Genomic DNA, 24,497 nt, shown 5'->3' on the forward strand with positions numbered 1-24,497 from the left:
TTCAACAAAGGAACTAGTCGACTGTTAGGGATCCTTCCAAATTTGCCTATAACTTTGAGAAGGAAAACCATTCATCTAAATGTGATGGTAGTCCAAGGACCTCTAGACTACAATCTACTGCTTGGGCGTGACTACATTTATAGCATGGGAGCTATCGTTTCCTCACTCTTTCGAGTGATGTGTTTTCCACATGAAGGCAGAGTGGTTCAGCTCGTAGACCAGCTTTCATTCCCTGGTTCAAACACAGCTATTAGTCAAATACCATCCCTAACTTGTCTTTTTGCACAAGGAATGTCTCATCAATCTCCAGTCCGTCCGCATGATGATCACGAGTGATTCCGTGATTATGACTGAAACCCAAAAGGCATGCGCCCTGGTCTACTTCGGCAGGAAAACCCTGGATATAAAGTGAGTCTCTGTGTAGGAATATGACTAGTTTGACAATCCTATCCATTTAGGAAAATGGATCAGACTAGAAAAGGATTCCCTCGTCAAAGGTTATGTGATCGGCACTAACAACAGTCACCTTTGTCCATTTCGATGGACATCGCCAAGGAAGTGTTTCTTCTGTGACGCGGATGGAACAATCTTGCTAATGCAAGAACTTCCATATGGTGACCTGGAAACTCTACTTTATACCTGGGGGCATGCAAACCTTTTGGCATGCAAGTGAAAAGCGACCATTTATTTTCTTAGTTTGTAGGCTCTTAACCCTTTAAACTCGTAGGTTGTTCATTCCTAGCTTGCATAACAAAAGGCTCTGGAGAAAAGTTTCGAATGGTGCAAACTCCTTAAAAAATGAACGTATTGATGATACATCCTTATTATACAACTGGCATGAGTAGTTTTACGCAAAGTTCAAGCTCGTTAAAAAATAAACCTAGCCATGAGTAGTTTTATGCGAAGTTCAAGCTCGTTAAAAAATAAACCTAGCCACGAGCAGTTTTACACGAAGTTCAAGCTCATTAAAAAATAAACCTAGCAATGAGAAAGTGTTCCCATAGAGTTTTAAGCTCATTAAAAAATGAACCCCACCTTCAGTAAATAATATTTGCGATCACATAATTATTAGCTTTTGAACCTTGGTCGTTTTATTACCATCACCTCCACTCTTTTTTAGCCGATCATACGCCTCCATTTGATTGTTTACCCTTTTGAGGAACAGCTGCGAAGAGTGATTCTATTAGCCACCTTCTTTACACTGCCATGATTGGAAAGTTCCAACCCTTACCTGGAACCAGTTGCTATCCAAAAACATCACTCGTTCCTCAAAAAACGAGTCTTCTTTAAGCTATTTTCATCTGACTCGTAAAATATGAAAATATTTCCAAGCACTTGGCCTCTCCAGTTGTTAAAGCGATCGGAAGTACCATCCCTACTCTAGATTTTAATCTTTTTGGACCTGAGGGATTATTACACAAAAAGATCGAGCGCTTGTCTTGTTCGGCTCATTAAAACTATCGAAAAAGTCATCCCTTTCCTATTGTTTTACACTTTTTCAAACTTAAGGGATTACATTACGAAAAAGGACCACTGGAGTTTCCTTCACGTCCCTTTTTAGACTCTCTAAAATTGAAAAGGACCGAGTTATCTTTGTTGTTAAACTCGTTGAAACAATAGTGACAAACTTTTCCATGCAGATAAGAGCGAGTTTCACTGTTGCTAGGCTCGTTAAAACATAGCGACAGGTTTGCCTGAAGGGAAAATTATAGAACAAGCATATGTTATCCTCCTCAAGATTGACAAAAATAAAGAGGTACTGGTCAGCAATGACTGGGGAAAAAGGGAACAAAACTTGAATAGCTTCATTGGTAGCAGGTCGCTCTTGAACATGACACTTTCACTCCGTCACCATGATTGAGTCGGGTTGGGTTATTCCGTTCACTGGTCGTATCACCATTGGTACACCATACCATCCACCTTGGGGTTAATGCTACCAATCCATTTCAGTGTCGCCGATATGTTCAAGAGAAGTCGCTCAGAGAATTCACCAACCTAGCTAACATCTCATCCACTGCAATACCTTCACTGTCAATATTTCATGACTGCCACCCTGAACCTTGTATCATCAGATCGTTTTCACCTCCACAAAATCATTTGCTCCATTCCATGTCGTAGATGTGGGATTCGTTAAGGCCCTCCTATGATGGGTCACTTCTTGTCGACATCAGCTCATTATCCAAGAAGTTGACTTAGGGTTAACCCTTTCAGTACTTTGAAGTTTGCATGCCTCAATGGCAAGTTTCTCACTTCCGGTGATAGGTTTACATCAATGACCTTCGACCGAAAGATTTTACGTGGTGTTTGAAATCAACTCATGTATTCACAACACGTGAATTGTACTGCAGTACCTTGATGGTCATCATCATTACCTGTGATTCCTTTCGCGCCTGTTAATAGCTTACATCATTGGCTGGTAATTGGGCGATGTCTTTCCATGTTCGACATCAGAACATATTTTCACATGGATCGACTTGTAATTCGAGCAAAGATTGAATGAGTTTGAAGACCCCGGATCTAGTTTCATCCATCCGGGTTGCGATATATTCAGGAAAATAAAGACATCAAATGTACATCACAACTGCACAAATAATCATCCAAACTAAAGGATGATGGCTCAAACAGAATCATCAGTCTGCCACACAGACGATTGTCTGTCTTATGTACATGAAAATGAATTTATAAAGCTGAGCATGGGAATGCCCGCCTTAGCTAGATCATGAAAGTATTATGAAGGCAATGTATTGTATTGTATCTTATTACAGGTCACCTTCCAATTCGAAAAACCTCGGATCCTCATTATAAATCATTTCACCCAACATCAAAAGATTTATAACCTCATTCTTTACGGGGCAACTGTTATAGACATATTTGGGCACTACAACCCCAATCACATATGTCCATAAACCAAGGGCCTCTAAACCCCTAAACGTGTTGTTTCATACCCTAAAGGAACAAGGTCAGCTCATTACATCATCTCCCAGAAGTTCTCCATGAAAAACTACTCAGAACTGGTCAAAACAGGACCATATAGACTGCTCCATGCATAGGGTGCGAAGCATCTCACCTATTACACACAGGGGGTGCGATGCATTCTGGAAAGCCCTTCTATAGGGTGCGATGAGCGAGAGCAAACAAATGGCAGAAGTAGTTTGCTAGGTGGAAACCCAGAGAATCTTCTACAAACTGCTCATATGACACTTGCCTCTCTAAATTCACTTAGGGATGAGTAAGAGATCTAAAATCTCCAAGTGGAACCAAGAACTATTAGTGAAATGACACTAATCAAAATCCCAGAAGCTGGCTCACTCTCCTGTAAACATCTATATATGGATCCCTCATCGTAGAGATCCAGAGGCTGGAATTTTTTACTTTGCAAGGAAGTGTTGTTGGTTTCTCTTTGAAGACATTGTTGGGTGATCTTGCTTTGTATGAGGTGAAGAGGGCTTTCATGCTGGGGGGATGATGCTGGATCAGACAGCTTGGTTGTAATCCTCTCTTCTACTACTTCTACCAATAAAGCTATTTGAGTTTTCATCCATATGCTTGTATATCTCTTAATCTTGTTTTGTGTATGCATTTATATGGTCAATGTACATCTGGTCCTACATTGTTTATATTTATAGATCTCTATGCTTTGATGGTATTTTGCTGCCTTGAGTCTACAGGTGTTCTTTGAAGTGGGACAAGTGAGAAAGGAGTGGCAAAAGCTCTATCAAAGGAGAGAGGAAACAAGCAAGGAGACTAGCGAAAGACTGAGGTTGGTACTCTCTGCTTCTCTCTCATCTATCTCTCATAAAGGAAAACACAAGTGACTTTAGTTTGTTTGCTTCTATGATAGCTACCCGTCTTAGTTGGACTAGTAGCTCTGAATGGCCACTAGTTTTCCCGATAACACACTACAGAAACCCCAATGTGTGATAATGAAAGTTGATGTCGAACACAAGGGAAACCACTCAGTCAAAGACCCATGATACTGATCGATGCTGAGCACAAGGTGACCTATCAATAATGAAAATAGGACCAGGGTGCAGCTCTAGGCCTGCCCTCAGAGCAATATGTCATCGTCGATAAAGACAAGGCCTGCCAGCAAAAAGTCAATGGAGACCTTCTCAAACCTGCACGAGTAAAGGACCAATATAACTGATGTGATGATAGACAAGACACTGACAACCAGGCATGGCTGACTGAAAAAATAGGTTAAGAGACAATGCAGAGAGGCTGAATCAGGCTTACTTCCCTTGAACAAAAGCATGACTCAATGATGACCATGTGGTAGCATATGATAACTCTGTATAAGTTCGTCATGCAGGAGGCATGAACGAACTCTCCATATGATTGGAAGAGATAACCAATTAGAGTAGAACTGACTCAATAACAAGGTTAAGGCGTACCTAAGTCAAGCTAAATCCTACCCAAATGGAGGAGAGACTTTCTTTTGAGTTCTTTGTTCAAGGGCGACACAACTGACTCTAGCTGCCATCAATATATGGAAATGTTGTCCTGTTCCCGCTCTTTTTGGAATATGTAATCTTTTTTGTCTTTTTCTTTAAGCTGGAAAAAGAATAAAAGAATGCTATAGGATAGTGGAAAGAACGAGTGTCAGTGAAACAGATGATCTAGTTCCTGGGATCGGAACAATGCTATTCTCAATGCAAGGAGGCGAAACTGGTCAAGAACACTCAAAGGGATGTTCCTTCCATGGGTATGAGAGTGTGTCAAATTGCAGAAGCTAAGGAATTGCATGTTTGAGTTTGCAGAAGACATGGTCAAAAAGTGTCTTAAACACGAGTCCAAGTGAAGCCGGCTCAAGGTCAAAAGGTGCAAATGGTCCAAATGCAATGCAGTAGTACAACTCAACACAAAGGACCCTCTAGGGTATAAGGCGAGAACAAAGAAAAGAAGCAAAGAGGAATGAATTTTCAATGCACAAGTCATGGCGGGACTAGAGAGGACTCATGAGCCTACTCAATAAAATAATATGGGCAACCAATGTCAGTGAGGTGCTAAATACGATGCCCATGTAAATGATGGCTCTACCATCGTGTCATGATTTAAAAATCGGCGAGTGAACATTGTTTACTAACCATAACACGATGGGATCGACCCTATGGCAAGTGTATCGATAAATGGAGGCTATATGCAAAACACAACGGAAAAATGGTTTCCCTAACCTATATGCCAGTGAGTAAATGATACCTGCCATGACAGGTCAGCAGTCATGGAACCGATGTGAAATTTTGAAAAAGCATACAAAATGTCCTGAAAAAAAAAACTTATTCCTGATAATCCAAGCTCACAAGTTAAAAGATTCATGAGACGAAAAAAAATCATGTTTTGAAAAAAATGACATTTTCAAAACTTATAAAATGACTTCTTAACTCACCATTTGTACCATTTGTGTTGAGAGCAAAATCTATGGATAAAAAAGAGCAAACTTGCCCCACAAAGAATTGGACCATTTAAACTAGATAAAAATCATCAGGTATCCCCCAATTCTAGCTTGTATTACTTTATGATTATTTTTAGAAATTTTTATTAAGATTTTACTGTAGGAATTTATGTTAAAAATTTCAACGTGGCGTATATGCGGTTTGAATATTATAAACCCATGTATACGCAGGCCCTACACGCGATTGTGTATGAAAGGGACCTGCGTATACGCAGTTTGAAATTTAAACACAAAAAGCTAATTGTTGAAACTTAATTTTCTTTCAGGATGACAATCACCTAGAGAGAGAGGGGTTATACTACCATTGATAATGAAGTTATGGATGATCAGCAGGCCTTAGATGCATTGAGGGGATGTGGTTTATTGAAATTTTTCAAAATTCCAAATATGAAGGCCAACACCCACTTGCTTGAAATGTTAATCCACTACTGGAGTATCGAAAATGATGCTTTATGATTGATCAAATGCCTTTAAGGATAGAGGTAGAAGATGTTTACTTTATCACTAGTCTCTCTTGGAGAGGAGAAGTTGTACATTCGTGTTATGCTCTTAACCTGCAAAATGATACCCAAATATAGAATATGCAAAGAAAAGATACCCAGAACACAGAATAGCAATGATTTTATTATTCAGAGAGTAATGTTCACTTGCCTCTTCGAGGGGGAAACCTCTAATAGAGCAGAGCTCGATTACAAAATAAGACACGATGCTCCTCGCAGGGAGTCTCTATCCTTTATATATGACTCATACATGCAATACCACGGGCCAATACTGTGGGTTTTATTAATACCATCTATCTAATACTACGGCCCATTTGCAACTAACTGTGGTTTCATCATTAATTGCGGATTAACCACTTACAATTATTAATATGGGCTTTATTGACTCTTGACTATGACGTGATCCCATTACATAAATAAGGGGGTTAGGGTGGGACCCTAACATGCCCTCCCCCTTAAGACTAGCCTTGTCCTCAAGGCTGAAGCTGTGGAAACTGCTGAAGAATAGTGGCTGGTTCCCAAGTTGCATTTTTCTTTAGGAGTTGGGTGAGGGGCTTCGCTATGCAACCATAGTTGCAGACAAACTTACGATAATAGCCTGTGAGACCCAAAAATCCTCTCAAGCTCTTCAAGGTCTTAGGTTGAGGCCATTCCTGCATTGCCTGGATCTTTTTGGGGTCCACCTTGACACCTTCACGCCCCACAATGTGGCCCAAATACTCTACTTCTGCCATGCCAAACGAACACTTGGACATCTTGACAAATAATTTATGCTTGCGGAGTAGTTGCAAGAGTAGATCTACATGCCAAAGATGTGCGGCCCAAGTGCAACTATAGATGAGGATGTCATCGAAGAAGACAAGGACAAATTTCCTGAGATATGGTTTGAGAATGTGGTTCATAAGGCTCTGAAAAGTAGAGGGGGCATTACAAAGACCAAATGGCATGACCAGGAATTCATAATGGCCTTCATGAGTTCGGTAAGAAGTCTTGGGGATGTCGACTTCCTTCATGCGAATTTGGTGGTAGCCTGAGTGAAGATCCAGCTTAGTGAAGAATTGAGCCCCATTGAGTTCATCGAGCAAATCATCAACCATCGGGATGGGAAATTTATCTTTGACTGTCAACTTATTGAGGGCCCTGAAGTCAGGACACATCCGCCACTCCCCATATTTCTTGAGCACCATGACCACTAGGGATGAATAAGGACTAATACTGGGACAAATGACACCTGCTTCCAAAAGTTCCTTGATGATTTTTTCTATTTCATTCTTTTGGGTGAACGGATATCTGTATGGGCACACATTTGGGGGTTGGGCCCCTGGAACCAAGGTGATGCTATGATCATGTTCCCCTCGCGAGGGTGGAAGCTCATGAGGCTTGTCAAAGACCAGTAGATGGTTATTTAAAATTTGTTGCATCTCAGGATGAATTGGCAGAGGCTTGGTTTCGACTGCCTGGATGGCATTAAATTGAGCTACAACTCCATGATTGCCCTTTTTTAACAATTTTTCCATCCTATGCAAGCTGATGATAGAGGGGGCTCCCACCTGGAGTCCACAGAGGGTATGTGTGTAGTTTTTCTTCTTAAAACTCATATATAACTCATGGAAATCCATTGTGATTGGCCCAAGAGTGCAGAGCCATTCAGCGCCGAGGACAATGTCGCAACCCCCCATGTGTATGGCAAACATGTGAGTTTTCAACTGATAATCCCCCATTTGAGGTTTGACATTTTCACAACGGCCTTCACATTTCATTGTGCCTCCATCCACAATTTGAACTTGGAAGTTAGAAACTGCTCGTACAAAACAATGCACTACTTCTGCGACTTTTTGATGGATGAAATTATGTGTACTTCCACTATCAATCAAGACTACTACTGGGCGATGTTTAATAAAACCTTTGATTTTGAGAGTTTGAGGGGAAGAAATCCCTGCCAAAGCATGCAACGAAATAACTGGTTCATCAGAGACATTGTCCTTTTGGTTGTCTTCTTCTAGCGACTCATGTTCCTCCAGTGGTGGATCTTCCTCTGTTGAGCTGTAGTCAGTGGCATCAATTTGAAAAAATTTGGGCTCCTTGCATTTATGACCTGGGGAGTATTTTTCATCATAGTAGTAACATAGGCCTTGCTTTCTTCCTTTGGCCATTTCTGCAGGTGACACCTTTTGGACCTTAAGTGTTTGAGTCATGTTGTGAGCCTGTGGGGGGCGACCTTTAGCGTAGAAATTTGGGCGACTGTATTGGGCTGCTAATGCACTTTCCATGTTACGAGCGACGTTGCAAGCCTCCTTCCATGTGGGAGGGTGGTGCAGTAGGACTTGGGCTTTGATAGCTTCTTTAAGACCGCTGATAAAACATTCCGTGTAGAACACATCTGAGAGACCCCAAGTGCGGAAGGCTAAGGCTTCAAAAGCTGTAATATATTCATCCACTGTACCAGTCTGTCGGAGCTTAGTAAGACGACCCAAAAAAGATGATTCCTGGTCAAAGCGGTCTTGAAGAGCTTTGGTGAATTTGGTCCAAGTCTTAAAAGGTCCAGTGCAACATTGATGCCATTCCCACCATTGCCACCTTTCATTGTCCAAGTACATGCTCCCCAACATAAGCTGAGTCTCATCATCAAAGATGCGATTCAGTTTGAAATACTGCTCCATTTGTGCTATCCATGCCGACGGGTGAGAGCCGTCAAATTTATGCATATCCAACTTGGGAGGTCGCTGACTGGGTGGTGGGTGCGTGTGCCAGACGTGAGGAGAGTGGCTAGACTCACCCTCATTGTGTTCAGTGCCATTATACTCCTCCTCGTGGGCTGGCTCCTTGCCCTTCAGGACTATTTTCTCGACCATGTTACATAGTCTGTTAAGCTGAAGGTGGAGGTTGTGCATTGATTTTTCAAATTTGTCCATCCTTTCATTAGCCATCGCTTGAGCTCTAGTTTCTACCATACGCCAACCGGTTTTTTTGAAAATTGGGACCGCCTAAAAATTTTCACTAAGAAGTGAATGGTACCACCGTGCTCAGCTCATCGTCCTGATTCTGATGGGCTAGATCACCAATAAGCACCCCGAAAGATCCCAGACTTTTTTTTTTTTTCTGAAAACTCCTAATGAAGTTTTACTCCTTCCTTATCAATATTGCAGTGGCCAAATCCTCAAAATGTCAATGCGGCCAAAAGTCCTGCGAAAATTATACCTCGGTATAGGAACCCTTCACAACGACTCCGATCTGGGGGATCTGAGAGATCTGAATGGCGACGGAACAGACTGCTTCTGCGGATTTGATGGATCTAATAGATCGGAATGGCTGATCTGCGAACTCGAGACTGCGAGACTGATGTCTGCTGCTGCACCCCTTTACACAGGCGGATCTGGAAGAGATGCTGTGTGATCCCCCAGTAGAAAAGGGAACTAAGGTCTTGAGGAGTGTCAGGTGCTACAGATCACAATATACATAAGGGTCTAGTAGTAGTACTCGGCCCAATGTTTCAGGGCTCTAACTAAGGAGGATCGACCATACACTTAGTCGTACAACCCGACTACCCTATCGTACGGGCGAGTAATCTCCCCGAGTGCCGTTCTCGGTGTACTGTAGCCGCAAGACGATCGACGGTTTATCTATGGCGAGGTTTCAAGGGAGCCTAGGGGGCTTCCGATATACCCAAAGGGTACGTGGGAGACAATCTGTGCGCGGTTCTATCTAATGCGCTACTACTCGAAGGGGTACCCACAGGGGTTACAAGGGAGTCCAACAGACGTGACAACCTCTTGTATTTCCTGCGTGCATGCCTCCCCAAATCCGCAGGTTTATGCGCTCAATGACAGATCCCATGGTTTAAAGACGCCGGAACACATCTCTAGCCAAAAAAAAAATTGATAAGAAATGGAGATCCCACCGGCCCTGGAAAGTGCTCTGATACCACTTGTTATGCTCTTAACCTGCAAAATGATACCCAAATACAGAATATGCGAAGAAAAGATACCCAAAACATAGAATAACAGTGATTTTATTATTCAGAGAGTAATGTTCACTTGCCTCTTCGAGGGGGCAACCTCCAATAGAGCAGAGCTCGACTACAAAATAAGACACGATGCTCCTCGCAGGGAGTCTCTATCCTTTATATATGACTCATACATGCAATACCATGGGCCAATACCATGGGTTTTATTAATACCATCTATCTAATACTATGGCCCATTTGCAACTAACTGTGGTTCCGTCATTAATTGCGGATTAACCACTTACAATTATTAATATGGGCTTTATTGACTCTTGACTATGACGTGATCCCATTACATAAATAAGGGGGTTAGGGTGGGACCCTAACAATTCGACTAGCCGAACACGAGGTAGTCTTTCAGTGGAAGACTATGTACATATATACTGTCCAGGGCATCCTGAGAAAATTGGATGCCAGATTCCAATAAAACATGTAGAGAGTTTATCCCTGAGGATCTTACTATTCACCATAGCCAGGATAAATGGATCAGCCTCATTGCACCAAGCATGACGACTATCCATGAGCTTGGTCGTGGAGTGTCTCACTACAGTTTCTAATTGGTGTACACCTCTTCTTACCAACATGAAGATCTAGTTGCCGTCCATTCAGAAAGGACAGACCAAAAACTTTGGATATGGGACCATTTTGTGCTTCTTATTTTTTGAGAAGGTTCTAGGTCTACTTCCCAGAGTATTAGTTTCTATTAGTAGCCCCTGAGATTGTTAGACGGGTAGGTGGGCCGACCTGATGAAATGCCTTGGAGGTGGAGACGTACTAAGGACTGCTTTCGATGATGAGTTCTTCTCCTCGTGTTGGCCAGATAAATCGTTTTTGTGGACAAGACCGATCTCCCTAGTATCAACAGATATCTAGCAACAAGCAGGACAAGTAAATCTACCTTTCTCTAAACATATTGTGATTCATTAATAAAAACTAAAGAGGTGTTTTAGACCCTACCTTAAGTCCAACACTAGTTTGTGGCAACCATGCTTCAAATGTCCGAAAGAGTTTCCTTTTAAGAACCTACAATCACAAACAAGCACACATCAAATAACACCTGCATAGCTAAAAATATAATAAATCATATTCATCATGGTGACCAAGGAATCCATGAAATAAACCATAAAACACAACTTATTGAGAAAAATAAACTTGATTGTATTAACTTTGAAAATAGAAGAACTTTACAACCTTTGGTGCCTTGATGTTGTACAAGATCCTCCCATGGTCCCAACAGGAATCTCCTCCACTTTGACAAGCCTCACACTCTTCCAAATGAGATCAACAAGGTATGTAATCTTTCCTCACAAAAACTCAATTAGGAAGACTAAGTTCCAACCGCATTTCACCTCAAAAATATCCCGCTTTCAACCTTTCAAGTAACCAGCCCAATGCTTCATTTTATAGTGCAAAGGAAGGAGGTTACAGGTCCACCTATGAAGGGATAGAGTCCTCCTTCAAAGGGATAAGCTCCTCACATCAAGGGGTTAGCTCCTTAAGGTATGGGATGCATGAACCATAAAGGAGTGAACTTGCCACCTCAAGATTCCTTCTAGAAGCTTCCAGAAGTGACTCAAAGTGAGTGTTTAAGAATATACTTGCACCTTTTTTACTTTTACAGGGGTCCGCACCCATTACACAGAGACAGAGCGGTCAGGTACGCAGGGGACATGACCATTAGGTGCGGGACCACAAGTAATGCTAAGAGAAAGTGCGAAACCAGATTTTAGAGACTTTTAAGGACTTTCTCTTATTTTCAAGGCTTGACATGAAGAACTAAGGCTTAAGACTTGTAAAGGAGGAAAGTATGAGTGGTGATAGACTCACGCCAATTTTAGAATGTCATGGTGACAATATTTTGTGCAACAGATTGCCCCCTAAAGTGTGAAGTCTATAATAGATGAGGATAGCATTTGTTATCTAAGAAGAGTGAAGTACTTTATCATTTCAAGGATCATCCTGTGGACACCCCAGTCAGAAGCTGTAAAAACATTCAATACAAAATATATATGTGAGCATATCATCGCTGAGGTAAGCATTCCCATACTCAGATCAAAACTGACTAGAAAACTAACTAAACTGTTCTGATACAGGAATGATTTTGTAACACATCACAAGTATAGACATATGTAGACACAGTATGGGCACATCCATCTGTTAATGAATAGTCTATTGTATAATGAATAACAAAATTCTTCACAGCCTGGATGGTGGAAACTAGATCCAGGGTCTTGATTTCTGCTTCCCGAACTAGTAAGATTCTATCCATGTGAATGAATGTGTCGAAGTCGAACATGGTAGAAACCACTTGATTACCAGTCAATGATGTGAACTGTTAACAAGTGTGAGAGAAACCACCATTAATGTCAATGGCTCTCAAAGTACTCAGTACAATCCATGAAATGTGAATAGATGAGCTGATGTCAAACATGTCATAGAGTCCTTTGATCGAAGGTCAATGATGCAACATGTCGTCGAATGTGAGAAACCTGCCATTAGGGCATGCAGATTCCAAGGTACTGATGATTTCTAGATCATCTTTCTAGATAATGAGCTGAAGTCGATAGAAAGCGATCTGTCATAGGCAAGCCCACAACACGAAATCATAGATCAAGTTTGAAGAAATATATTTGGCAAGGACTAACTCGGGGATGGTCAAGATGGATGACAGATATTTTGCAGATGAATGGTTTATTTGAACTAACCTCTTGAACACATAATGACACTGCAGATGGTTTGGTGACAATTGACCCAAAGCTAATATCCAGAAACCGGCTGAAGACTTTCAATATGGTTTGATTAACTGTTAGGCAAAGGATTTCCCAACCCAGGTGAACAAAAAGTGTCATGTTCAAGAGTGGTTAAATGCTTTTCTAAAACATAAAGTATAACAAACAGGTTCATTTTTCTCTCTTTTCCCCCACCAATTCTGGCAAGTGCCTCTTTATTTTTGACAAGCGTGAGGAGGATAACATTTTCTTGGTTATAAGCTCATCCTTTGGATGAGTCCAACATAGTTTAAAATTCGAACCCTAAGAAGGAGTGGTTCGTTCCTGTTTAAAATTGAACAGGTCCTTTACTGTTTAATTTTAACGAGTTCACTATAGGAAAAACTTGGTGTTTTTCAATTTTAGGGAGTCAGAAGAAAAACTTAAGAAAACTCCATGGATGTCCTTTTTCGTAAATTTGTGTCTCCCAAGCCTGAAAAAGTATAAAATAATACTTGAGAGAACCACTTGACCATTACGATCAAGGAGTACTTTTCATAATTAGTGTCCCTGATCCAGAAAAGTAAAAAAGTGATCAAAGACACGTCATTTTATAACCAATATCGAACTTGAAATGAAAAAAGCCTGGCAATCTTTTCATGTTTATATAGTCAGAAAAGAATTGTAAGTGGACCATCCTTTTAATTCCTTTTTAACAAGTTTAAAAAGGAAAAACTCGGCAATCTTTTCATATTTTACGAGTCAGAAAAGAGCTTAAAGAGGACTCCAATGTTTTTTGTTGAAAATGACCAATTATCCTTGAAAATCCAATATTCTGCACAAAAACTCAAAACATTACTCATACCTGTTTAAGATAAATAAAAATGCATCAAAAAGTTACCTTTTTAAAGTAAAAAATAAATAAATTAAAAATTCATTTATTCAAAAAATCTTATAAAAAGGGCTTTTGTAAATTTATTTTTACCATTTGACTTCAGAGTGAGAAAAGAGAGCTTTTGGGTAAGAAACTTCCTGTGAAGATTGTGGAAAATCCATCCATTGGAATCGAAAACCGTAAGCTCCAAGTAATCCACATCATCCTTATCTTGCATTTCAACCATTTGTATTTCGTTTTTAGGCTTCCATTTTGATTTTTGAGGGAAAAATTAGTTTAGAAATCCACTCGCGAGGGTCTGCAGGCGCAACATGCAGACCCTGCGGACCCTGACTTTTTTCTACAAAGGAAAGAGTCAGAGTTCCGCACCTGTCGCTAAGGACGAGTGTGGACCTACGCACTGTCCCTAACTAGCGGGTGCAGACCCCACGAAATAGGTTTTAAAACTTCAATTTTTTCCCTTTCCGCCCAAAACTTTTTGAACTAAATTGTTCTAATATGTCTTTTGTGCAATATAGGACATATGAAATTCTTCTTTGGAAGGAACGCGAGCACGAAGATGTGGACCTAGCCGTAATAAATCATCAACCCACATTGGATGCATTGAGAGCATGCAGACTATTTAAATTCTGGGCCATACCTGGCATGAGGGCCCAAGTAGACTTTTTACAATGGCTAGTAGATAGGTGGAACATACAGGACCAGTGTTTCATGATTGGTGGCCACCGGCTCGAAATTGAGCTGGAGGACATATATTTTTTGACTGGTTTTCCCAAAAGAGGTGAACAATTATCTCTTTTTGGGACTAGGGCAAGTGGCCAGTCTGTCTCTAGTCTCCAATTGGAGTTTTGCAATGAACAAGCGGCGGGCAAACGGATTGATATCAAAACTATCACCAATCCTGAACTTAAGGTTATCGTGTTCACTGTCACTAGACTTTGCAGGAGTGCTGCATTGCATGTAGCTACTAGATCCCAGATGCGAATGACAGTAGACTGTTATCAAGGTACCATCTTCAACTAATGCGAAGCTGTGTTGGCGAATGTAAAAGGCCAACTAACTAGAGCAAAGAACGGACAACTAAAAAACTTTGGATATGGTTTCCTAGTTGTGAGCTTTGGTCTAGAGAGGGTCCCGATGTTGGTCCCACAACAGCTTTCCGTTGAGGCTGGACTTCCCCGAGAGCCTAAGATAATGTGTTGGGTTGTGGTTATGGCCCGTCATCATGAGGAGGGTTCAGAGGTTGTTCGATTTCCACCTGAGTATTTTCATTGGTTGAGGAACCAACTTTTCTTGATTCAGGATTTTCCATATGCTGGGATGGATTATCGTGGTGACCCAGACATGACTCTTCCACCAGGAGAGCAGTGGGATGATTTAGATAAAATCATTCTCAACATTTTCTAAGTTTTAACTAATTTTTTTTTTTAAATCGTCCAAAACTGATAATAAAAAGTTTCAAATGCAAATGTGGGTCCACGGCGACCAGCTGCTCTCCAACCCTGTGAGAGGAGACACCCAGCTGTAGCAGTCCCGGTCCCACAGGACCAATCTACAGAGACCCTGACCGAATTAGAAAATCATCTAGAGCGTTTGACAGCAGATATTCCAGAGACTAGTATAGATGATATTCCACTTAGGTTATAGAGTTATGTGATTGGGGTCGCAAGACCTTTCAGGAGGTTCCTTTGTAGGGTGGCCCGAGCAGTGGTTTCTTATCATGATCATCACCAATGATAGGATGATCGCTTTTGTAGACTCACGTGACATTTTATATCTTTTTGTATTATCATTTTTGCCGATCATAAGGTGTTTTTCAACCTATGATCGAAGACGATGTATATTTAACACACTTCTATGCTATGATATATCACTATTACTGGCTATCTTGTATAACATGTTATGGAATGTTTTTAAATTTACTGTTTATTTATTGCAAATGTCTATTTAACATTTGAGAAGCAACTCCATCTGCTAATGTATTTAAATATCTTGGAATATGTTGATATTCAATGTAGTCAAATTCACGTTCCAAGAGACGAACTCTCAAAAATAATATTAATAACACTGGATTTCTAATGGCATAAACTCTGTTAAGCTGTAATACAATGAGTTCAAAATCTAACCTAACAATCAACTCTGAATCCCGAATGAAATGGATTCAGATAATAACTCAATCACTCCACTATACTCTGCAATGTTGTTTGTTGTTTGACCGAGGCTTACCCCATGCATAGATACCAACTCATCAGAGGGTGAATAGATAACCCAAGCTGTAGAAGAAATCTTCCATGTACTATGACAAGCACCATCAGTGAAACCAATGTATGTTTGAAGAGACGTCGACATCTGCAATATCAAGAGTAAAATCAAGATAAGTAGGAATAATGATAAAATCACTCTCTAAACTAGGCACACATTTCTAATCTAAACACACCAACTAGAAAGAAACTAATCTAACAAAAATCTCCACACCCAGATTTAAGCATAATATCTCTTTAGATAAAGCCCATTTCTGGGTTTACCCAAAGAGACACCGTCAAAATCTACCAATTCATAGGCCCCTTTTGCCAACTCTCGCTTAAAAATATAAGGACCATGTCACATAGGTACAAATTTTCCAGCCCCTAGCTTATCATTTGCTTGATCGTATAGTAAGACCAGGTCTCCTTCCAAAAAATTACGGGGTGTAACATTACGATCGTACTGAGCTTTTATTCGCTTGGCATGAGTTTCGATTGCTAATGTAGCATCACATCGATTCTCATCTAGCTGAGCTAAGTACAACAAACGTTTCTCCTCTTCAGAAGTGGCTGGGAGTAATTCTATGGCTATTTGCAATGACGCAACTTCGCATTCAATGGGTAACACTGCTTCCAAACCGTAGACTAGTTGAAAAGGAGTGAAAACAATTGATGTTTTTACTGAGGTTCGATATGCCCAAAATGCTGAAAATAACATGTTATGCCAATTCGACCTATGAATACCAATGATTCGTTGGATCATAGTGACTAGAACTTTGTTGATAGCTTCAACCAGACCATTAGCCTGTAGGTAATATGGAGTAGAACTATCGTGACGCAGGCCAAGTTGATCTGTTAGTTCAGTCATCATGATGTTTCGAAAGTGACTTCCATGATAAGTAATAATCACTTGAGGAACACCAAATCTAGTAATTATATGATTGAAAATGAAAATTCCAGTAGTTTTGTCGTCTGCCAAAAATGTAGGCATCGCCTTGGCCCATTTAGTAAAATAATATACCGCAAGGATGATATACACATGCCCCCCGGCCGAGTGAGGGTTACATGTAATAAAGTCGATACCCCACTTTGTTAAAGGACCGACGGAAATTATAGGGTGGAGAGGAGCAGGTGGAGCACACATCTTACGATAAAAAATTTGACAATTGTGGCATTTCCAGATCACATAGATACAATCTTTATATAAAGATGGTTAGAAATAACCAGCGCGCAATATCTTTTGGGCTGTAGCATACCCAGACATATGACTGCCACATGCTCTAGAGTGACAGTCATTAAGAACCTTTTCAGCTTCTTCATGAGTTAAACGTCAGAAAATAGAATCCGCCCCAAGACGATAGAGTGTATCTCCAATAATATTATATTGTTCGGATTGGAAATGTATTTTCCGTCACTGAGATCGTGAAATTTCAGGCTGAAAAGATTGGGTTTGGAGATAAACAATGATATCTCCATACCATGGATCAAGAGTGCTGATAAGAAACAAGGATTCATCCGCAATGGGTTCTTCCACCACAGTTTCAGTATCAGTACACGGGAAATCACACATCAGTTCCGCAAAAACCAAAGATTTCTTTGCCTTGGATTTTTCAAATTCCAAGTCAAATTCCTGCAAGATAACTATCCATTTGGAATACTTGCCCCCTAGCAATTGTTTGTTCAAAATATAGATCATAGGGTTACAGTCAGAAATTACTGTAGTTTTGCATAAGAAGATGTAATGATGAAGTCTTTGGACAACTTGAACATCTGCTAAGGGCAATTTCTCCACATGTGAATATTTAAGCTTAGTCAGATTCAGAGTTCGACTAAGATAGTAAATCACATATTCACTGTTGAATCCATCTTCCTGAACTAAAACCATCCCAATGGTGGAATGAGAAACAACGAGGTACAAGAAGTAATCCTGGTTGTAGTGGGGAGGATGCAATAACGGTGCATGGGTCAACACATGTTTAAGTGCATCAAAAGATTTTTCAGCTATCACATACCAAAAGAATGGAGTATTCTGTTTCAACAACCTGGTAAAGCCCTTTGTTATCTTGGCGTAGTTAGGAATGAAACGACGTAAAAAGTTTGCTTTCCCTTGCAAACTTTGGGGTCAGTGAAGAGTCGAAGGAGGAGGTAATTTGACAATAGCTTCCACCTTCGAGGGATCGACACGAATGCCGGCTTTTGAAACAACAAATCCCAGTAAACGACCCGTTTCTATACAGAAAACACATTTGTGTGGATTCAGCCTAATTCTATAATGCCTACATCTCATAAATATTGCTCGTAAATGAGTGAGATGATCGGCTCTACGTAATGAATGGGTAGGTAAATCATCGAGATAAGGCTACACAATGTGCTTGATGTCATGAAATGCGTAAGACATAGCTCTTTGAAAAGTTTCTCCAGCGTTCTTCAATCCAAAAGGTAATTTGCAATAAGAAAATGTTCCCCATGGACAAATGAAAGCCATTTTTGGTTGATCAGCAGGGAGTATGTTGATTTGATTGTAACCGGAAAAACCATCCATAAAAGAGAACATTTCACTATCGGCACAATCATCAATAATTTGATCGATATAGGGGGTTGGATAATTGTCTTTAGGACAAGCTCAATTAATATCCCTATAATCGATACATATTCTTATCGTTCCTTGCTTTTTGTTAACAGGAAAAATATTCGATACCCAATCCGTTAAGGGAATTGGATAAATGAAACCTGCTCGAAGTAATTTCTCAACTTCAGCTTTAATAGCAGCAGCTTTTCGCGGATGTATCTGACTCAAACGTTGCCGGACAGGTTTAACATCCGGGTAAGTTTTAATTTCATGGACAACAATTGATGGGTCAATTCCTGGCATTTCTTCATATGACCAGGCAAACACATCACGAAATTCTTGAAATAGGGCTTTATAATTTTGGAGTTCATTGTCCATACAGGAAGCACCTATATGGATGTTTTCAATAATTCTGGGTTTAACTGAAATGTCAATAGGAACCGTTCGAGAGATATTTCCCAAATTTAACTCAGAATCAGGATGTTTCAATGGATTCTGTGGTTCTTTGACATAATCAGTAGTAAAAATAGATGAAAAAACATTTTCAAAATGATCAAGCTCAGGTAAAAATGAAGATCGATGAGGAAGATCTTCCCATGGTAAATCATAAACAAACAAAAGTTCACGAATCTGCTCATCAGTATGAACAGGATCAGAAAATGTTGTTGAATTTGAGGTTGATATTGAAAGTGATTCTCCATGGACCACATTCATTGGATCAATTTCAGTTGAACAAGGGTCAGAAAACGACTGTACAACCTGATATGCAATTTCAAAGGGACTCAAAGGCATCGTATCACCAAATGAATCCACCTCAGAATCGGAAGGTACGAACCAAGGATCATCAAAAACAATAGTGTTCGATGAAATCATATGAATAGTTGCAGTAGAAGGCGATACGTTAGGAGGAGGAAAGGAAAAAGCTCCTAGTAAACCAAAATCTTTAACCAATCCTACCCCAACATACTTATAAGGGATAGTTGTTCTGCCAACATGTTGAATACTTTTAGAAGAGGCTGGGTCGGATGAAAAATAAGTCAGCTAGTCTATGGTAATGATCTTTCCATTATGAGGAAACTTGATAAGCCGAAAGACCAATGAAGCAACAACAGTCATAGTGTAACACCAACTGCGACCCAAGAGAAGGTTGTAATCTAGAGGGGCATCAACCACTTCCACATCTAGATTTACAGTTTTTCCTTCAACCCCTGTAGGTAAATCCTGTAGAATGTGAAAAGGATGAAGCCCCCGGCCATCAAAAGCCTTTAGAATCGTCAGGGATTAATTGAGTGTAGGAGAACCAAGAAATCTCCAACACTGGATCGACATAATACACATAGAAGCTCCCTCATCAATTACAGTCCTAAAGCAAGGTCTATTTTTGACTAACAATGGAATCTGGAAAGCCATTTGATGAGGTAGGCGAGGTGTACTATTCTCTAAATCGAAGATTATAAGGTTCGAATCTTGAATGTCAACAGCTCCTATAGCCGACAATAGTAATTTACACTGTGCTGGACATGATTGCAGCACCTCCAAAGCCGACATTGCTAAAGGGGAAATAGCTAAGTCTTCAACAATGTTATAATTCTTAGCAGCTCTCACATGTGGATTGTAAGCTGATTTCTAAAGTATACCTTGAGCAGGAAGTTTGATTACTAAGTCTGGGTTAGGTTTCTCGATCTGTAGCAGATCAGAACCAGAAGGAGTTGAAGTTGATGGGTTTGAATTAGAAGATTTTGCTTCCTTACCACCAACAGGATTTTTACTACCATAATCTTGCGATCGCGTTGCAATCCTAACATGAGACATAATCATTATGGGTTCTTCTAAGGAATTTGAGGAATAACCAATCATCTTACTATCTTGACTAGGAAAAGGATCCTTCAAGACAACATGCATTTGATAACCTTTGACGATTTTTGCAACCTCAGCTCGATGTGGGCAGTCTCTTGTAAAATGCTCCTCGTCACAAATGAGACAAGGATAGCGAGGTTTACGTTTCTCGTCAGTAGATTCAATTTTATCTAATTTCTCTTTTGAGTTTTGTTTATTTTTCTTCTTCCCCTTCTTTTTACCACTAGATTTTGATTTGGCTGCAGATGATTCTACGACATGAATATCCGCAGGAATTTCAGCGGAAGAGTCTCCTGTCGGGGAATCTACTAAAGTTATAATAGGAGAAGAATTCTTTGAAGATTTCTTCTTGCTTTTGGTACTAACTGAACCAATCATACCATCAGCGGCATGAGATCCTAAAGGAGCTACAGTTATTTGATTTTTTTTCAGAAGATCGGGGATTTTTTCGTGTAAAGTACCCGACTGCGTATAAACGAGGTCAAGGTATTGAGCTTGAGAAATTACTTGCTCTTCAGTAACAACTCCTACCTTAGCTACATCCTCAGTGATTTTAGGTTTTTATTTGATCCAGAATAAAAAATTTCACTAAACGTCGTCTACGTCGCCATTCATGAATATGATCTAAAATATATGTGGACGTTGACTATTTTAATGAAGTTAATAATTCCGTGCCATTGTCATATTTGACAGGAAACTAAAAATGAGTTAAGAAAGAAGTGGCTAACTGACTAAAATTATAAAAAGAAGCTCGTGGTAACTTAATGTACCACTTGGCAGCAAGACCAATCAGAGTGCGTTGAAAAAGACGTAAGCGAATTGAATCATCGATAATGGAATTAGATGCACACCAGAGGGGATAAGTCATCACATGATTTGACGGATCCTCTCCTGATTTACCTTCAAACTTCAGGATACCACTGGGAAACTTATTCGGCATTGGTGGCCAAAACAGAAGATAATTAATTAGATCGTTCGTAAGGCGCGAAAAATCAGGTAAGTCCAAAGTTGCAATAAATGGTAACTGATGGTTAGGGTCACGAAAACCTTGGGTCATAAGACCAGCCCCAGGAGGAGGATATCCAGGACAACTTGGAATTGGATTTACATTTGGAATATTATATCCTCTTGGAAAACCAAGATTAACCAGACCAAACTGGGGTTGTTGAGGTTGCTAATAAGTATATCTAGGGTACGGTTGATACTGATAAACTCGGCTTTGAACAACAGGACCAAATTGGTACTGTCCCTGGTACAGTTGATAAGTGAATTGTGGTTGACTTTTAACAATCGTACTTGGACCAGGTTGTCCTACAGGAATCTGAACCGAAATCTGAATTGTAGGTCCAGACTGATGTAAAAAGGCTTGAGGAGTTGATGCAAGAACAGTAGAAACCAGAGCCGCCAATACTCTAGAAGTAGGTGGGGTGGATTGAACAGAAGCTACAGTAGTTGTAGCAGTCGTTTGAGGTGGAGTTCGAGGTGAACTAGGTCCAGACTGATGAACTACACCAGGTGTAGAAGTTTGAATAATAGGTTAGACAAGTTGCTGGGTTGAATCAGAAACCAAAGGTTGTCCAGATTGAGATGACAACTGCACATTAGGTTGCAAACTCTATTGAGATTGAGATGGATCCCACACCATGTTCATTCCGAGGTATGGACCCATAAAAGGTTGAGCATATTGAGGACCATAACCAGGTTGAGCGTAGGGATTATAATTAAATGGTACATTTCCAGCTCCTTGTACAAATGATTGACCAGAAGGTGGTTGGAAACCTTGAGTTGGGTACTGACCTTGAGGTTGATAACCTTGAGGCACATACTGAAACTGGGGTTGACCTTGAGGTATATATTGATACTGCAGTTGACCTTGAGGTATGTACTGAGTCTAGGGTTGACTTTGAGGTATGTACTGTCTCGAAGGTATGTACTATCCTTGAGGTTTCCCGCAGGGGGTAACTGGATACCTTAAGGTTGCCCCCCAGGCGGTAATTGAGTACTTTGAGGTTTCCCCCCAGGCGTTAACTGACTACCTTGAGGTTGCCCTCCAGGCGGTAATTGGCTACCTTGAGGTTGCGGATTTGGAATAGTAGCAGACATCATAAGAATTTCTTCTACGCTCAATGCTTGAGTTTCATTATTACCAGTTGATATCCCATGTTAAATTGGTTGAGGAGATGCTCCTAAAAAAGTACCAGTGAGTGACTGATACCCCAAAGGAACAGAAGGACTGCCATATAAAAATGTTTTCGGTGTCTGGGAAAACATGGATTACTATCTCGACATATTCAACGGATGATAATAACCTCTGGGTGTTGGATGAAAAGGAATTCGAGGTGGTGAAAAACTAAGACCTGGATTTTCTAAAAATTTGGTCAATGAGACGTACCAAGAGCCACTCCTAAAAGGACTATAGAAAATTGATTCACGCTCCCTAAGTTCTAAAGTTGGTTGATTTTCAGGGAGAGTTATATATTCTTCTGGACTAACAAGTTCCTCAATAGAAATGAGTCCAGAAGGAATATTTTGGGTAATGATACTTCCTACCCTGGGTGAACCAGGACCACTAGAAGTTGGAGAAGCAAATCCTGAAGTTGGAGTAGCATCGGGTTCAGTTTCAGGCTCAGAAATTTCAGGTTCTTCAGCTAATTCACTGGTAGAAGAAATACTACCAGTAACTTCGGAAAATGAAATTGGTTCAGAAATATACTCTGTTGCTTGAACTTGATAATCAAGATGAACAATTAAAGAAGAATCTTCGGCTTCCGGTGACCCAACTCTACTGTCACTAGGTGATACAAGAGCTCATAGCCCTTTAAGCTGGCTTGGTGTATACTCGGGAGGTTGCCCCCGAAGTCTACGGGATTGCCTCGATAATTCAGCCACGATTAAATATTTAATTACTTCACACGCAAACAAAGAAAATCTCAATAAAACCACCTAAAGTCTCTAAAGAACCAAAAAATTGAATCACATGCCTAAAAAAAATCTAAGAGTTCAAACCACACACAAATAGTAACATTCTGTACCAAAACACTAGTTGGTGATGAAATCCAACATCGCAGAATTCAATACAGAAAGGGTGGTTGGAACAGTTACCCCGAAAACCTACTTAATGAAACAGACTGACATAGGTTTCTTCAAAAAACCGTCTCGAGTGAAAAGAACCCCCCAGAGAGTCCACGTGAGTCTAGTCAACATCTCCTCCAGGTACAGTGAGACCCATCCTTCACTGTCACCTTAGGAAATAATCTTAAGATTATGGTCACTAAGGCTACCAACAGTAACAAATACAACTAGGGGAACAGTCTACGATCCAATCTACGTGCAAGGGCATAGTAACAAAGCTCAATCCCCTTGAAGACTCCTCGACATGATCAATCCAAGGTTTACCAACAAGTGACCCCAGTCTCCTCAAAAATGGTTAATCCGAGGTTTACCATTTTTAATACATGCAAATCTTCTATCTTTCCCAATGAGACAGACTTGATTGTCTCAAAGGTTCGGACATGATCTCGTGATTGATGCCTTTAAGAGGAGCTTCCCAGATGATATCAATTACAATTGGATTTATTTCCTACTGCAAGATATAGCTACTTGTTTGTTTTAACTATCTTGGAGATTTAATTACTCCCTACTCCAAGATACTAGCCTAAGCTATGAATTTTAATTAAGCGTTATTTTTATGGGTTGTTTCTTAAGTCAATAGGTATGGAGATGAAACTTTGATGGTGTGAAAATTCGACTCCAAAAACACTAAAAAATGCACCTAAGATGATAAACAATTCTTTTTTCCTTCAATGAATTTCTAGCTAAAAGAAAGAGTTGAGAATGCAATTCTTTGAAAAAAAAATTTTTATTTCAACATGTAAATGAAAAGAAAATATTTTTTGTCTTTTTAAATAAACTCAAAATGAGACTACTAATTATGCTCACAAAAAATCCCTTTCTTTTTCAACACTCAAAAAATACAGAAAACAATTTCTTTCAAAAGAGATTCTACAATTTCTAGAAAACAGTCAAAACTATAAAAAACTAATCTTGAGATCTAAAAACTTCTAAAAACCTAATTGAAATAAAAGCTTCAAATTATTTTCGAGGACGTTTTACTTAGTTATTGATTAAACTAAGGATTAATTCATTCAGAATAACAAATAAATAAAAAAACACCTAGCTATTTTTTCTTTTATAAAAATGAAATTCAAAACTTACAAGCAAGTTCGTTCAAAGCTTTGCAAAGAGAAAACAAAATCTATTTCTCAGCAAG

Source organism: Pinus tabuliformis, chromosome J (genome assembly GCF_031772625.1).
Source record: "Pinus tabuliformis cultivar Carrire ecotype Pingquan chromosome J, CPIR1, whole genome shotgun sequence".
In the NCBI taxonomy this organism is placed as follows: Eukaryota; Viridiplantae; Streptophyta; class Pinopsida; order Pinales; family Pinaceae; genus Pinus; species Pinus tabuliformis.